This window comes from Balaenoptera musculus, chromosome 8 (assembly GCF_009873245.2).
Source record: "Balaenoptera musculus isolate JJ_BM4_2016_0621 chromosome 8, mBalMus1.pri.v3, whole genome shotgun sequence".
NCBI classification, from domain to species: domain Eukaryota; kingdom Metazoa; phylum Chordata; class Mammalia; order Artiodactyla; family Balaenopteridae; genus Balaenoptera; species Balaenoptera musculus.
Window position 1 is genome coordinate 17,894,138 of NC_045792.1, and position 18,741 is coordinate 17,912,878.

The following is an 18,741-nucleotide window of genomic DNA, read 5'->3' on the forward strand; positions in this document are numbered from 1 at the left end:
GAATGTATTGACTCACAGAACTGGAAAAGTGTGGTGACTTCTGATACTCTGTCTACCTAACAACTAGTTATCCTTCAACTATAGGAGCACCTTGGTTTTTCCTTTCCTTGGAACCTTCTCCCTCATCCTCTGTTCATGTATTTGGGGTGAGGCTTCACACCTTGCTCCAGGGATAGAGGTATAATCTATTTCTTATCTCCCCTACTACATTGTCTGAGGGCAGACAACTTGTCTAAATTTATCTTTGTATTTATTTGTACCTATTAAGTGCCCAAAGAGTAGATATTTCATAAATGCCTGTTAAATGAATGAATGAACTTCACAGATAGGCTATTTCTCCTTGGAATTAAAATCGCAAAATGGAACATTCCAGGAAGGCAAGTGCAGGAATAAGAGTAATTATGGTAAGGCAAAATAAGTTTTCTTCAATTAAAAAAAAAAAAAAAAAGCCATGCCTTTGTAGCTTACTTGGTTTGTTCTTGTTAGGGTGAGAACTACACTCTTTTCACTTTCTGTATTTTAATTGGAGGCCAAATGTGAATATTATTCTGACCTATAACTATACCATTTATTTAACCATTCTCCAAGAGCTGAGTATTTAGGATTTGAAATCAACCTGCCTCTAGGAACATAATCTAATCCAAGATGTGGACAAATATTTATGCACATAAATATTTAATGTATTAAAATTTTTCCCTACCTATAATTTTTTAAATCAATTAATTAATTTTTAAATTTATTTATTTTTGGCTGCGTTGGGTCTTCGTTGCTGCGTGTGGGCTTTCTCTAGTTGCTACCAGCGGGGGACTACTCTTCGTTGCCATGCGGGCTTCTCATTGCAGTGGCTTCTATTGTTGTGGAGCACAGGCTCTAAGCGCACGGGCTTCAGTAGTTGTGGCTCGCGGGCTCTAGAGCACAGGCTCAGTAGTTGTGGCGCACGGGCTTAGTTGCTCCATGGCATGTGGGATCTTCCTGGACCAGGGCTCGAACCCATGTCCCCCTGCATTGACAGGCAGATTCTTAACCACTGCACCACCAGGGAAGCCCCCCTACCTATAATTTTAAAAAGAGGGAAACTATGTGTCCAAAATAGATGACAGGTAAAGGAAAAAAAAAAAAAAAAAGAGTGCTTACTACATGCCAGGTTGCTACTAATTATTTCCACGAGGATTATTTTATTTAATCCTCACAATCATTCTATGACAGGGATTGGCAAACTTTCTATAAAAAGCCAGGTAGTAAATATTTTAGACTTTGTAATCCAAGAGGCAAAATTGAGGCTATTATGTAGGTATTTATGTAACAAGAAAAATTTCTGCAAAATTTGTATTGATGAATTTCAAAATATAATAATTGATACAATTTTTTGTAATGTTAATGTAACCGGGCAGGACCCTATGGGGCCTTCCATGGACAGACCCCTCCCCCATATCCTCTGCTTTAGATCCTCTCTGAAGTACCTAGATAATAGTATCTGACGCACACTTCCTTAGTTGTTTTACAGATGCTAAAACCACCAACAAATGGAAGAAATTAACTACTTGATGATCATGAGCCCCACCCAGACCTACTGGCACCTAAGGATTGATAACATTAACCCCCGTGACACAGCCCTGTTACCTCATCATAAACCAATCAGAGCATTGTGCATGAGCTGACCACATATCCTGTGACCCCCACCTCTCTCACCTGGCCTTTAAAAATGCTTTGCTGAAACCCTTTGGGGAGTTTGGGGTTTTAGAGCACAAGCCACTGTCCTCCTTGTATTAGCGTATTTAGGATAAACGCTGCACTTTCCTTCACCACAATCCAGTGTCAGTAGATTGGCTTTACTGCGCGCAGGCGAGGGGACCCAAGTTTGGTTCAGTAACACTAGTACTATTAAGGAGAAGATGGAATTCTATTTGCTTAACTGAAATTCAAAGTTGTTATTCCCTATCATCAAAATCAATAGCAAATGCTCATCTGAAAATGCTGATTTTTAATGAATTTTATGTATTTTATCTTTGAAAATATCTTTGAAATTTTCTTTTCATGGGTACTGCCAAATACTGATATCAGTCCATGAACATATGGTTTTAATTGAGCATATTCATTGCTTGGAAGGCATTTATACAATTCTATTAAATTCTTCTTCTGATATTTGCCTTTTAGCATGTCATTACATTGTAGATTAATTGCTTTCAATTGAAGTTTAGGTGGAAGCTCCTCAATTGCACAGTTAAATGGATTTTGAAATATGGGAATTTTCTTTGCACTTAGATCTAGGTCCAAAAGACTGTTGAACAGTAGTTTGAACTCAAAATATATCTACTGCAAATTTGTTTGGATATGGAGATCTTACTTCTTAACTTATGAACAGCATAGTAAAGTATATAAACCAGCTTGAGGTTGCTTGTGATTCAAACAAGGTTAGTTGTTGAAATGACTCTACCACAGTATAGGTATGGTGTAGAAGTGCTGTTTTGCTTTACAGCTTTAGGTTTAATTCATTGAGAAACATTATCAAGCCTGTAGCAAAAGCTAATTTCCAAAGCCATTTACAGTTCGATAACAGTGGTCTAGGGCAGTTCTTCTAACCACTTAAAAATGTACAAACCATTCTTAGCTGGAAGGTTCTATAAAAATTGGCAAAGGGCTGGGTTTGATCTTCGAGCCTTAGTTTGCAGAGAATTTTAGTAACCGCCCAAGGGCACAAAACTATTTAGTGGTAGAGTGGAGATTCAAGTTTGACCAGGCAGCCTGGCCTCAGAGCCCATACTCTTGGTGACTGTGCTATACTACTTGTGCTAAGGTAGCCAGCTAGCAGCTAGCTGGTGGCGAAATCCAGTGGGAAGTTTTCTTTAGCTAGCAGTTTGGGCGTTTTTTCCCCTTTAAAATATACAATAATATGTACAAGACAGTGTAAGTAAAATGCAACCAATACCCATGTGAATGAAAAATGTTGCCTATCATATCAGTAAACAAAGGATGCTGCGGCCGTCAAGTCACTGCAGCCGCACTGAACAGTGAGCCCTGAGGGAACTCAGGATGGGGACAACCCAGCTGCCTACTGCCAAGACTTTAGCCATTGCAGCCCCCTAGCGGTGCACCCAGAGGAGCCTCAGGATGGGAAAGCATGGGATACTGGCCGTAGATAGCCAAGCTGCATATCAAAGGAATGATTTCAGTGAGCCCAGACTCTTACATCTTCCCATACATAGAAAAGCGCTAAATTCACTAACTTGAGATATCTGGTTTTCTTTAATTAACAGTAATCTTTTGAGTTCTGACTACCTGGTCTTTATTGCAAAACTCCTATATATCCTCGCTCCTCCCTTACCTCTTCAGAGCAGTCCCTCAGAGCTATCTGAGAGGCTGCCTCTGGGGCTTGAAGTCCTCAGAAAGTCTGCCAAATGAAACAATTCTCAACTTTTAGGATGTGCATTTTTTTCAGTCAACACCTGGGTGCTTACTACCCAACTTTAAATATTCCCCCGCTCTTAAAAATCTCTTCTGTTTATCTCACTTTGATAATCTTGTGCTCACATCACTTCCTCCCACCTGACATAATCACTGTCCTGAATTTGGCATTTTGCATTCGCTGCTTTACTTTTTAAAACTACTTTCATTACATGTGCATGCCTAGTGTATCTCTAAGTGTAACACAGAATTGTTTTACCTGTTTTAAAACAATATAAGTGGTATTATACTGTACTTATTCTTCTGTGGCTTGCTTATTTTCTCCACTTGATTTTGCCATCATATATTTAAAAATAAAACTAAATTTGAATGCCTTTGGTGGGATATATGTTTTCAGTTACCCCCTATGTCTTATACCCTTACATTTCACATATTTTAGTTACCTACCTGGCCCCTTCTGCCGTTTGAGCTTGCAACCTCTGATTTAAGATGACATTCCATTTAGCCGTTCAAATATGAAGTTTTAGATAACATAGGAATTTATTTGTGTAATGACATTTATGTTATATTATATATGACAAAAGCTGGATATAAAATTGTATATATGATATGCTCTAACCTATATAAACAAAATATATAGAGAAAAGACTAGGAATAATTTTGCCAAAATGTGATTTTTGGGTGATGGCATTTTGTATAATATATGCTGATTATGTTTTTCTGAATTTACAAAATAATTGTTAATTTTTATCAAACAACTGTTTAAATTTAAATAATCTGTAAAGTAGTTTAATAAAGACATTATTAGTCTCTTTATTCTTTAATCATGTTAACTTCAATTAGGTTATGTTCATGTTTTTAACTACAAGACATCAATCAATCAATTCCTGCATTGTTCTCCTGGTAGATCATTTCAAAATAATCATGGATGGTAACCAGGTACAAGGGATAGTCTAGGGTAATGAACAACTGTATTAGCTCTGCTGAATCATTTGTCTTAAACCATATCAAACAAAGATTGCATTAACAGAAAGGATAGCCTACATGGTATTTCTAAAAAAGCAGTTCAATAGGTAAGAACTTGCCTCGCTTTCTCCTGTGAAAGGAAGAGTGTCCCCCAATGTAAGAACATGAATATCTGATCTGTAGAGAAGAATACGGAGCCAGATAAAACTGACAAGTGAGATCCATTAGCTCTTCTTGCTCTGGCTCCAAGCTGACCAAGCAAACATCTATGTAGTATGTCTTTAGGAAGAGAATGTATTCATCAGCTCACCTGAGCGTTACAAGGTCCTGTGATTATTGGCACTCTGCTTTACGCGTTTACTTTTTGCGGGTTTGGTTAGCATGAAACAGCCCAGAGAATCTGATTACATTTGGAGAGCCCTTACACAGATTTCCTTGATTATGAACCTGAAGATTAGATCCTAGAACGTGAGGCCCATATCAATGTACTGCTGTTTCTAGGAAGTCTTATCTAGACAGTCCTCTGGGTCAGCGTCTCTTAGACCACAGTCCCTTCACACTCCCTTCTGGGCTTCACAGGTTCAATTTGATGATAATACTCAATTCTATCTCCATTTTTCAAACTATTAACAAGGCTATATGGCCAAAGTGAAGACTTGGCAATCACAGGTGCCAATTTAAGTATATTCCAATAAAATCCTACCATTTACCTCTTATTAACTGAGTAAATGAACACAACGAGGTATTTTTTTGCCTGGATTATCTGGTTATATCTGACCTCTGACAGTATTTCACACATAAATTATTATTCATAGCCTACTTCCTTTCGGGCAAAGCAAAAGATCTTGCCATAGCACAAAGAATTTTCAGATTGTTGTGGGGGAATTCTGTAAAACTTGCCAAATTAAGGCATACCAGCAATTTTGAAAATAATCCAATATGTTGATGTGGGAAGACTGTGCATATAAATTCTTTAATTATCTCTCCTTTTGGCTTAATTTTAGCTTCGTGGTGTGAGAGTGGCTCTGCATTTTGCACTGCTGCCATAATATTGGATGGCAGTTCCACTTGGCTCCTTTCTCGGCCTGAGTTCAGAGCAATACAGCAGTTATGTGATGTGGACACAGTTTCTATGCTAACACCATCCATTTTAATAAAGTAAAGGTCTAGCCCATTGAGCCTAGTTGAATACAGCTGTTGCATTGATCTCTTCGGATTCTACAGCCGTTGAGTTCATTTCCTTAATCACATTTTCCATACGGGTAAAAGCATGAAACTGCTTGGTATCTTCCAGAATGCATGCATTCTAATTTCAGAATTTAATCAAATGTAACTGGCTTCCTGACAGAGTAAACAGAGCAAAATACTGTATCCAGACCAGCTGCCAAGCTAGCAGCCTGAATTTATTTTTCCTTGCTTTGCTAAATGCATCTTGAATTTTAGAAAACATAGTCCAGGTTCAGGAAATTTAGCGTTTTTGAAGCAAGACCAGTCACCTCTAATATTCTTCCATAAATACATCCATTAAATTTCAAAAGTCAGGTAGCTGAGTTAATCCTTTCTCACATGTTTATGGCCAGAGAAGAAAACATGTCCCTCTTTTCTACTGAACACAGGGATTGTGTACATAGACCCTTGTCATTGGGGCTAATCTAATAGTATAGAGTACCTGTAAATATCTATACATTTTTTTCTGATTATTACTTCTGTACTTCTTACTTGAGTCTTATAATCTAACCCATATCTGAAATCTTTCTAGATATTTTCTATGCCACTTTTTATATATCATTCCATATATAAATGTCAAAACTTTATTTTAATATAGACTCAGTGTAGCAACCAGGACACATAGAAATGAACGAGTTGGCTGGGTAGACTACCTATTTCTCAAACCACTCGGCTTGTGAAAAAGGGCTTGAGGAGGTACAGAATACATTATCAATTCCTTTGTTATTGATAATTCTAATTTTTCCCTCTGCAAAGCAGACTCCTTTGTTGCATGTGTGTCCTTTATTAACCGCACATATTTTATTTATATTTATGTTTCAATTTCATTTATCCTTTAATACTATACCAGGAATGGCCTTTGGAGGGGGTGCCTGTATGGACTGAGAACTTTATCATTCACTCAGGAGATACTTAGAAATACACATGGCCTCAATTCAAACAGATACCAGTTTCCACAAGTAGTTTATTTACGCCCTAAATTCCTGAAGTCCCTGGAATTCCTCCCTCCTCCCCCTGCCCAGTTCAGTTCACATCCTCAGCTCCTTTTCCAGACTAACTCCTAGTCCCATGCCAACATTTAGTTCAGCTATCACTTCCTCCCAGAAGCCTTTCTTGTTCTCTTGTCTTCTTCACACTCTTTCTTGGTTTCAAATACCATCCCTATGCTAAGGACTCCCAAATTTAAATCTCCAGCCCAGCTCTCTTCTGAGTTTCAGACATTTACGTATAATTGTTTACTCAATATCTCCAATTAGATGGCATCTTAAACAAAACATGCCCAAACCAAACTTACCACCCTTCCTTCAAAAAACCCCAACTGGGCACTAATGTTGAATTAGTTATCTACTGCTGTGATAAAGATTACTGCAAAATCTAATGGCTTAAAACAACAATAAACACTGATGATCTCACAGTTGCAATGGGTCAAGGATTTGGGGTTAGCTTAGCTGGGTGATTCTGGCTCAAAGTCTCTCATGAATTTGCAGTCAAGATGTTGGCCAGGGAAGCAGTCATCTGAGGGCTTGAATGGGGATGGAAGATCCCCTTCCAAGATGGCTCACTCATATGACTGGCAAGTTGATGCTGTCTGTTGGTGGGAGACATCAGTTCCTCACCACACAGGCCTTTCTCTGGGCTCCATAGAGAGGCTGGCTTCCTCCAGAGCAAGGTGATCCAAAAGAGAGCAAGGAGAAAGCTGTTATATCCATCATGACTTAGCCTCATAAGGCAAACACCATCAGGTTCTCAGTATTCTATTGGTCACCCATGCTAGCCAAGATTGTGTGGAAGGGTACTACACAAGGGTGTGAATACCAGGAGACAAGGATCAATAGGGTCATCTTCAAGGCAGGTTACCACCACAGTCTAATCCACTGCTCATATCAGAAACCTGAGAGTCATCTTTGACACCTTCTCTCTCTACCACCTTTGGTCAATACCAAGTCTACCTCATCTATGCTTTGAATCTATTCTCCTGTTATCACTATGTTGTTTTCATGTGATCAGATCCCACTGAGACTACAACATCTCACTGCATGAAGCCAAGTGCTGAAGGGGAAAGTGTAAGAGAGTGTGATCTCTTCTGTAATGCCACCTTTTTTTTTTTTTCCCACGTCACACTGCTTGTGGGATCTTAGTTCCCCAACAGGGATCGAACGCAAGCCCTCAGCAGTGAAAGCGTGGAGTCCTAACCACTGGACCGCCAGGGAATTGCCTGTAATGCCGCTTTATATTTTATAATGGAAGCAGTCCTGGACCATAATTTAAGAAACCACAGTGTTGTTTGTCTGAATGATACTACTCCCTCCAAATTCTTTACCTACAGGATGTTGGAAAATGAGGGAAATTAATAATTATTGAGTGCTGGACACTTAACATGTGTTATGTCTTTTAATTATGACACCAAGCCCCTGAGAAAGGGGTTTTTATCTCCATTTTACAGAGCAGGAAACTGAATCATGAAGTAATTAGCCCATGCTGTCACAGCTAGTGAGTAGCCAAGCTGGGCTCCGGATCCAGGTCTATCTACTGTGGATCTTGTTTCAGGTTCTTCTTTCTCAGAATTTCTCCTTCAAGGCACCTGCCTAAAGTCAAGGCAGGAGCCTGTCTGATTAGTGTGGTCTTTTGCTAAGGAAGTTTCTATCTTGATACAGAATAAGGTGAAAGTATGAGTTAGAAATAGGCTTTTAGATCTTCCTTTCCCCTCTAAAGAAGTAAATAACATTTGCCTCAAAGAAAGGTCGAGTGATCATAGGCTAGGAGGAGAAACTGGTCTTTAGGAGAATCAAGGCCTACAGCAGGGGGAGAATTTAAAGAAAGATCAGAAACCAACATGAGTGTGTCAAATTGAAAGTTGGAGGGAAAGAAAAAGATTTCTGCTTCCAAAACCAGTCTAAAGCATTCAGACTGTGCCTTGTTTGGTATAAATTCATCAGTAGGTAGATGGCATGTGAATCAAAGGTGAAGTTTTTTAGAGGGAGCAACAAAGGTGCAGTGCCCAGATCAGAAGCATGCTGGTCTTTTACTGCATTCAGAGGTCTGCATTCTTTTTTCTCTTTAGCTCTTTCACATTGCTGGGGCTACTGGAAAAGAGTCTGTCATTTGTACAGCTCAGTGACAAACAGGAAGACCTGACGAAGAGACAATGAAACAGGGAAAATAAGACAGAGAAGCCCGTGAAGCAAAACTCTTGTTTCTCGGGAGGTTAAGTTGCAGTTAACAAAGGGGGTTTCAGAAATTGGACCCAATTAATGTTCTTGACTTGTGTCCTCCTCAGCTCTGGGGACCAAGTGTGGTAAGATGGCAAGAGCCTGCCTGGGCTTTAGGGTGGGAGAGAAGTGAGTTCCACTCCCATTTCGGTCATTTGTAGCTGGGAGTTCTGTGTGCCCCTCCCCCAAGGGCTCAAAGCCTCCATTGTGATTCATCAGCTCAGGTGATAATGAAACACTTGGGGCCCCTCCCCCAGGGCTTGTTGCATATTCCAAAAAGAGAATTCCTAGGAAATACAAAGAAATGAGTCTTTAATCTCTGACAGTTGAAATGCCAAGTACCTTGGCCCAAGACGGGGCAGAAAAGTCACTCTTTTTAGGTTGACAGTGAGCCCAGCAGCCTTGGTCAGATGCAGTTGCCCGGGGCAGCTGTGCAAGTTCTGTTTTGTTCCCGTAGGTCCCCCTGTGGGTTGGCTCATTCCGTCCTCAAACATCTGCTTGCTGTCATGTTAGGAAAGCTGCACCTGCTTTCCACTTTCTCAGGGATGCTGGGAGGGTTCGTGAAGGGCTGTAATGAAGGGAACTGGTAGAGTCTCAAGATAGATATTGTTTAATTGCTTAAATTGTGTCTGTGACTAAGCTCAGGTGTGGAGAGCTGACAACTGCCCGGGGCATCAGCCCAGGTTCTTGGCAGTAAAGGGCAGGCCCAGGTGAGGTCTGGTTTGCTGCGGCCACTTTGCAGAGTGATGGACGTGAACTCCGGCCATCCTCATACGAGGCTGGGTATGCGCAGAAGCAGAAAGAGGGGATGTGGCCCCTCAGGCTTTGTGGCCACTACCTCCAAGACTCCCCAAAGAGAGATTTGGTGTTAACAGGAAGACAGGATCGATATGCAGCACCCCGGCAGCAACATTGTGTCTGTTACCCTTGTTTAATTTGCTCCGTGTAGGAAGATTAGACTGGATAATCCATTTTGGCACTTTTTCTGAGTTTGGAGTACTTCCAGGTTTTCAGAATTCTTGCTTCTTTTGATGGCTCATTCAATTATGTGGCCACCGTAATCTGTTTGTTAATCACTTGAGTTCACAAGGGGATGTCACATGCTCTATTTTCTTTGCCTTTTGACAGTTCTGTGAGATCTACACAACTTGGATAAGGTTAAACTTTAGGGATCCCCAAAATGCAATAGCTCGGTCATTTGTAGCTGGGAGTTCTGTGTGCCCCTCCCCCAAGGGCTCAAAGCCTCCATTGTGATTCATCAGCTCAGGTGATAATGAAACACTTGGGGCCCCTCCCCCAGGGCTTGTTGCATATTCCAAAAAGAGAATTCCTAGGAAATACAAAGATTTGTATTTCTGTTTCTTCCTCACATAAACAGACTAGCTCAGCAAGTTGCTTGCCTTCCTGCAATTATTCTGGGCCCTGGGTCCCCTCCATCTTGTTTCTTTGTCCAGTTTTGAGTGGGCACCTTATTTGGGATGCAGCCAATGGAAAGGGGAAAGCATACGACCTCGCCTGGTCTGGTCTCAAGGCACCATGGTGCCTGGGAATGGGACACGTCACTCCTGTCACACGTTACTGGAGAGAACGTAGTCACATCTGCACAGAAGGTGGTGAAAGGTCAACTATCCGCTCAACCTTGTGCCTTGCTACACTTCCATTACTCTGGAAAAAAGGGAGAAATGAAAGACAGAAGGCTGTGTCATCCTTCCATAAGATCGGTATAGTTCCTTTTTCTACAGATGAGGAAACAGATTGAGGGAGATGAACTTCCTCAAAGGCACACAACTGGTTAAGGGCAGCACTGGAGCAATAGCATTTGTAGTTTTGGGCTCCTCAGTTCTTTTCTTTATCCCTACCGTCCTCCCAGGACAGTGGGACAGATCATTTGAAATCAGTGCTGCCCCAAAGAGCTACATAAATCTTGTAATTCTTGGCTTTGATGACTCATAAAAGTAATTCTGGTGGGTTTTTTAATAAATTTATTTATTTATTTGTTTTTGGCTGTGTTGGGTCTTTGTTGCTGCACGCAGGCTTTCTCTAGTTGTGGCGAGCGGGGGCTACTCTTCATTGCGATGCACGGGCTTCTCATTGCGGTGGCTTCTCTTGTTGTGGAGCATGGGCTCTAGGCGTGCGGGCTTCAGTCGTTGTGGTGTGAGGGCTCAGTAGTTTTGGCTCACAGGCTCTAGAGCACAGGCTCAGTAGTTGTGGCTCACGGGCATAGTTGCTCCGCGGCATGTGGCATCTTCCCGGACCAGGGCTCAAACCCGTGTCCCCTGCATTGGCAGGCAGATTCTTAACCACTGCACCACCTGGGAAGCTCTGTAATTCTGGTTCTTTGTCAGATCCCAGCCCCAAAGCCCTCCTGAAAGACTTGGGGTTGGCGGGGGGGTGTATTACATGTGTTCATGTTTTAGGGCCAGCCTCTCTAGCCTCTCTTGCTCTGACATGCGCCCTCTCTGTGGGCCTCTGCCCTGCTGAGGTAAAGATGCTCAGCCCCCATTGCTCCCAGTCCTCTGAGCCTCAAGCCCCCTGATCTGCCAAGAGCTGGGCTGGAGAAACATCCCCTCCATCTGTTTCACCACAGCAGAGTTGCTTGGGCCCCAAGGTGTTGCTGAGTCCAGTAAGATGGCTTGTAGTTACAAGCACTTCCAAGAGTGTACGAGCACTCCTAGGATGACAGGGCCTGGGTAAGTCCAAGAACCAAGGGCTATGTATGTGTGCAAGCCTTCACAATGAATTCTGTGCCCTACCTTTATCTGGAAGTTGGATCCCTTAGAGAGTCCTTCCATCCCTAGTTTGTCAGACAATTCAGTGTGTATCTGATTCCCAGACATTGACATGACTTAAGCTTTTTTTTTTCCAGGAGGAACCTTGGCTACTAGAGCCTAGGGAATGAGGAAACCTCAACCATAAATTTAAAAATATAAATAAATAAGCACATTAAACCTCACCCAAAACTGTAATCCAAATCTCAGCTCCAGGTCATCACATCTTCAGTGCCACCAGGAAGCAAAAGTACCACGCCCACCAGTCTCTGGCCACCGCTGAGATGAATGCTTTCCTGCAATCCAATGCTTTATTAGTGTTTTAGTCAAGGCTATTGCTTTATTTCTAGGTCTCATCCTCAGACACACTGAGATAAATTTGTGTATTTATACACAAATTTGTGTGGCTACAGAAATTACCAGGTAGCCCAGACACCTGTCTTTATGGAAAATTATTAAATTGTTCTGTCAATCCCCCAAAAAATGACTGGAAAAAACTTCCGATCAAGCAAAGCTAAGTTTATTGAACTCACTGCAATAAAGGAGAGTACCACCTTGAGTGTCTTAGTCGTATCTCAGAGGGGGGAAATTGGGGAAGGATATTTTTAGTGTTTCAGGGCCAGGGCTGGATGATTTAAGGCAGGTCTTGCAAGGCAGAGAATTAGTTTGGATTGAGCAGAGTTAATGACATGAGAGCTTTGGACTGATGACCCCACAAGTCAAGGGTCTTAGAGTATCAACAGGCAAGCTGTTAATCTTGACAAGTGAGCTATTTTATTTATTTAGTGAGTTAGTTAATTTATTTTTAAACATCTTTATTGGAGTATAATTGCTTTACAGTGGTATGTTAGTTCTGCTGTATAACAAAGTGAATCAGCTATACCTATACATATATCCCCATATCTCCTCCCTCTTGCGTCTCCCTCCCACCCTCCCTATCCCACCCCTCTAGGTGGTCACAAAGCACCCAGCTGATCTCCCTGGGCTATGCGGCTGCTTCCCACTAGCTATCTATTTTACATTTGGTAGTGTATATATGCCCATGCCACTCTCTCACTTCGTCCCAGCTTACCCTTCCCCCTCCCCATCTCCTCAAGTCCATTCTCTATGTCTGCGTCTTTATTCCTGTCCTGCCCCTAGGTTCTTCAGAACCAATTTTTTTTTTTTAGATTCCATATATATGTGTTAGCATACGGTATTTGTTTTTCTCTTTCTGACTTACTTCACTCTGTATGACAGTCTCTAAGTCCATCCACCAAGTGAGCTATTTTAGTCATTCAGTACTAACTTCCAGAAACAAGTCTCTCCTGGAACAAGTAGCTAAGTTTCTTTTGTCTAATCCCAGGCCTATGTAGCACAGAAACAGGAAAATAAATTTCAGTTCCAAAAATGTCAATGCATTTGTATCGCACATGTAACTATAGGTTGTCTTGTCTTTTTTATTTCATGCATGTTTATCTTATCTCCTTGGCTAGATTCAGAACGTTTTCAGGACAGCAGCCATAGCTTACATTAGGTAACTTGACTGTATATAGCACAGTGTCGAGCACAAGTATCCCACTCAACAAGCATCACCTCTTCCATGAAGTCTCCCATGATGCCACCTCCAGGTTCTCAGTCATTTCACAGGACTGTGTTCATACCATGATTTTGGTGCCTGTTATCTGGGGCAAGATGGGGCTTTCTTCCCACATCTTTTTCTCCTTCACACTTTCTTGGGAGAGGGTCTTTGGTAAAATAGAGTGAAGAGACAAGGATGTGGGTCATAATAGTTCATTGAAATTAATCCATAAGAAGCAATCATATTAGCAAGAGAGGAAAGGTGTATTTATTTAAGAATGTGAAGGAAGGAATGAATAAAAGCCTCTTCAGCAATTCCAAGACATGTGGGATTTGGTGCTGCCTCTCCAGGTGGAGCTGGGTATTGGGGGAAGTTGGAGAAATCGGACAAAATCGAGGCTGCTGTAGGGAAGAACAGTGAGGGAGACTGGAGGAAGAACGGTCATCCTGATCCTGGCAGGTGACTCAGTGGGAAAAGCAGAGGAATGTTCTGCTTCAGCCTTTGGAGCTACATCCAGCTAGCCCGTGCGTCTGCCTATTCCTTTGCTAGATTATGAGATCCAAGAAGGAGGGCCAGGACTATGGCCTCTTCATTCTCATGTCTACTGCCTCCCAAGGTGACATCTCTTCACAGGGGGTTTTGAACAGAATTGATCATGAGGCTGACTTCCTCCAGTTACAGAGGGAGAATCAGCCTACCTGTCAACTGCATCACAATTTGATATATTTGTTGTTTCGATGTCCAGATGTTTGTAAAAAATGATTGTACCCCACTGTATCTATCTTCATGGTCTAAATTTGGCAGTCATATACGTTAGCCAGCCTATAATCCCCTCTGTTATGTCCTTCATTAAGTGTCTCTTCAAAATGTCTTTTGAAGTGCAGCATCACTATATCATTTTTACAGATACCAGTCTCAGGACCAGTTTTCCCTCCGGCAGTTTCCTTAATTGGTGATTTGGCAACATTGGGTTTTTTTCTTCCAACCTGCCAGTTTCCTTCATTTAAAGCAAAGTCTGTCAAACGAATAAGTGCCCATAGCACAATTACCAAGCACAAAACGAAACTGCAAATATGCCTTAGCTTACCAGGGTAGTGCCAAGTATATTCAAAAGAAAGAGACAAACATACGAGGTTGACAAGAGAATGGAGCATTTCATTTTTTCATTCTGTTTTATTGTTGCAATATCCCATTTGAGGGCCTCCAGCTTTCAGGGCATCAGCTTCCTGCAATGACACTAATGAAGAAATGTTGCTTTTTGTTCATTCTTTAACCAACTGTGTGGCTGTTTAATGGGAATATAGCACTTTCCCCCCTGTTCCTGCAGAGTTATGAACAGCTGAGTCTCTAGGGTACCTCTGATGTGTAGAGCACTCTTTTCCCTTCAGGATTTCTCTGATTAGATGGTAAGTACACTTTCCATCAATAAATTCAATGTGCTAGATATTTCAAAATATGGGCAGAAACAGGAATATTTTTCCAGCTTGGAAAAAAATTAAAAAGCCCAAGGGGGAAGAGTGATCACTTTATTTTTCATCACATTTCTCTGCTTTGTAGAATATATTGTTTTCCTTTTAATTATTTCCTAATCATTTTCTTCCATGCTCATTAAGTGTTCTTCCATGCTCATTAAGTGTTCTTAAGTCCTTATTAAATTTTCTTCAGTTCCTTATCAAAGCACCTCTATTTATAACCACTTTGGTTCATCATTCGCACGTGACTGACTTCTAAATAGTTTTTCATTTAAGCAGAAAGTTATTCTGCCACTTGGACTGAATGTCCACCCTGGCTTGATTTCCCATGGAGCTCAGTTAGTTTCTTTGTTTTCTTCTTTGGGGTTCCTTCTGCTTGCCCAGAAGTGTGGAATTTGATCTTATGCCAGTTCTCTGAGACTCCAAAATAAATGAGGGCTGGGTTTAAGCTTCATAAATGGTGAGGGCAGTGAGACGCACATACTGATTCACTATCATGAAATGTAATTGAGTCCTAGGTTAGCTCTGAACTGGCCGGGACACAACCTAAAATCACTAACAAAGCAGACCTGCTTCAAGATCAAGGAGCAAAGAGAATATCTTCTGGAGAGTAGAAAACAAAGTGGTCGCCCTCCGACCCCACCCCTGGCCTCCTTTGGAAACATTTTATTTCTAAAGGATAATGGACAGATTTTGATGTTACCACACAATAAACGAGTCTATCACATGAAACATCAAATTGAATAGAAATAGGTATTTCAAAGGAAGTTCTCATATTATATCAAAATAGGTCAATAGATTAAGAAATTTCAGTTGTGGAAAAGAAAAATTGATACGATGTTTTTAAATATGACTTTAGTTTTCAGATAGTACTGAAACTGTTGAGTGTTAATGATAGCAAAGGTTTGCTAACATTCCTACCATGATTACTATTGCTACTATTAGCAATTCAAATCATTGAAGCACTGTTAGAAAAGATGGGAGGAAAATAAAGGAAAAATTAAATGGCATGGCCGGCCCTTGAATTAGGAGGCCAGCATGACCATGTGGAAATAAACATATAAATGGCTAGCAAGAAAGCAGGGTGGAATGGCCTAAGTTCTAATTAGGCCACATAGAGGAAGGAACAGGTCATCCCGACTTGGGGTACTGGTGAAAGAGGCCATACTTAAGCTTGGCACTGAGGTATGTGAAATGTTTTCTTTTTAATTTATATTTAATTTATTTTTATTTTTGGCTGTGTTGGGTCTTCATTGCTACGTGCAGGCTTTCTCTAGTTGGGGCGAGCGGGGGCTACTCTTCATTGCAGTGCACGGGCTTCTCATTGAGGTGGCTTCTCTTGCTGCGGAGCACAGGCTCTAGGCGCACAGACTTTAGTAGTTGTGGCGCACGGGCTCAGTAGTTGTGGCTCCCGAGCTCTAGAGTGCAGGCTCAGTAGTTGTGGCTCATGGGCTTAGTTGCTCCGTGGCATGTGGGATCTTCCCAGACTGGGGCTCGAACCCATGTTCCCTTCATTGGAAGGCAGATTCTTAACCACTGCACCACCAGGGAAGTCTGACGTGAAAGGTTTTTGGTGGTGAAAATTTGTTGGATTTTTAGATTGAGGGAACTGCATGACCAAAGCCATAAGGGCAGGAAAGTAAAGCCAGGGAATGATGAGTAGCCTGGAGCAGAGGGTTGTAGAGGAATGCATAGGGAAACAAGGCTGGAGACATAGCTTTGGGGCCTGAGTGCCATTCCAGTACTTTCTATTTTAAGGAGGTGCCATGATGGGCTACAAGGAGACTAGCAGAGTGCGTAAGACTTCAAACCCCAACTCTGATACTTGATAGCTTCGTGCACTTGAGCAACAGTTTTTTGATCCATAAAATGAAGATAATAACAGTAGTTACCAGCTAAAGTTGTGAAGATCAATGCATGTGAAAGAACTTAGTACATTTCTAGACGTAATATAAGCTCTCAATAAAGGGTAGGTATTATTATTATAAGTACTTAAATATGATAGATCATTATAGCAGATATTAATTGGAAATACAAGAAAGGTAAAGGAAACAAAAAGAATTTTTTTGGAAGTTGTTGCAATGGCCAAGATGTTAAAGGAAAGGTCAGATAAGGGATAGAGTTAACAAAACCTGGTGGCTTATAGGATGTTAAGGGTGAAGAAGAATATAAAATGAATCCAACTTTCTCATTTGGATGAGCAAGACTGTAGACTGTAATGCTATTATTTGAAAAAAGAAGTTAGGAGAAGAAGCAAGTTTGGGTTACTGGGGAGGAAAGGGGGCATTCAGTTCAGTTTTGGACATGATGAGTGTATCTGTTTCCTAGGGCTGCTGAAACAAAGTACCACAAATTAGATGGCTTAAAAACAACAGAAATTTATTATCTCATAGTTCTGGAGACTAGACGTCTGAAATCAAATGTCAGCAGATCTGTGCTCCCTCTGACACCTGTTGGGGATAACCCTTCCTTGATTCTTCTAGCTTTTGGCATTTGCTGGCAATCCTTGGCATACCTGGTCTTGTAACCTCATCACTCCAATATTCACTTCCATTATCACAAAGTTGTCTTCTTCCTGTGTGTCTATGTCTCTTCTCCTCTTATAAGGACACCAGACAATTGCATTGAGGGCCCAACCTACTCCAGTATGACCTCATCTGAACTAATTATATCTATAATGACCCTATTTCCAAATAAGGGCACGTTCACACATACTGGAGGTTAGGACTTCAACATATCTTTTTAGGGAACTTAGTTCAACTTATAACAGTGAGTTTCAGATACCTATGTCCCATCAAGGTAGAGAAGTCCAATGGGCAGTCGAGGTGTGCTGGTCTGCAGCTCAGGAAGAGGTCAGAGCTATAGATGTATGGTTGAAAAATCATCATCTTAAGGTGACAGTTGAAACATGGGAGTAACCATATGAAATTGGTCAGAGAAAGAACATAGAGTAAAAAGAAAGAAAAGGATACAACCTTGTATAATTCTTCTCATAATTAATGCCAGCCTCTGTTCCAGGACAGGCCAAGAATTATTGAGGGTGGGTTTGGTGGTATGTAGTTGTTGAGTAAGGACTGAGGCCGAACTGGCGTGGGATAAAAGCTGACAGCAAGGATAAGCCCTAAGTGGTCTAGCTAGGGATATGGGGTTGGATTGCAGCATCAAGATTTCTGGGTAATAGCAAAGTCACATGGCATAGGAAACCACATGCACAACAGAAAGCCAATATCTGCTTCCTGGAAAGAGCAAGACCAATAGTTATCCAGAGCAGTCATTTCCTGGACCAGCAACAGCTGGTCCCAGGTATTAGAAATGCAAATTCTCGGGCCCCACCTCAGACCAACTGAATGAGAAATCTGAGGCCAAAGCCCAGCAATCTGTGCTATAATAAGCCCTCCAGGTGATCCTGATGTGCATGAAAATTTGGGAACCACCGATGTAGAGAGTGCTAAGCATTAGTTCACAAACTGAGAAATCAAAGGTAAGAGGAATATTGCTGAGTGGGGCATTTCACAACAAAATTTGACCAGAAGTGAAGTTCAGAGCTTTGAAGGTTATTTTCTCTTTAAGTCAGAACAAAGAAGCAGAGTTTTAAGTTAACAGAATGATTAATAACAGCTGAAGATTAGTGCAATGGCATCTAACTGTATCTTTGTATATCGAATTATTGTAATATAATGGCAATCATAGTTATTATAGATTAGCCTTTATCATGTTTATTAGTATAAACAAGGTCAATATTTTATTAGGGACATAGTATAATGTAATTAGGACATAAAGTCATTCTTTTAGACAAGTAGAGGTGGCATATTCCTGGAGATGTGCAAGATCTTCCATTCAGGGACTGAAAGAATATGTTAGGACTTACCTATCTAAAAAAAAAAAAAAGAATTAATCCTTAATATGCAAATGGACCCTGGCATCTTTGGTTAGTCCATCTGTCAGTGGACACGTTTCTCTGGTTTCCTAGAAGGAAAGTGGGAATTCCATAAGGTGAGGGGTTTAACAGTGGAGCCCTCATTCACTCTGTCCCATTCATTAGATGGCAATATACTCTAGTATATTGCATGTGTCTGGTTAAGTGGATTTTTGGACCATATTACTTAGTTTTACCTAAGGTCACCATACCCTAAATA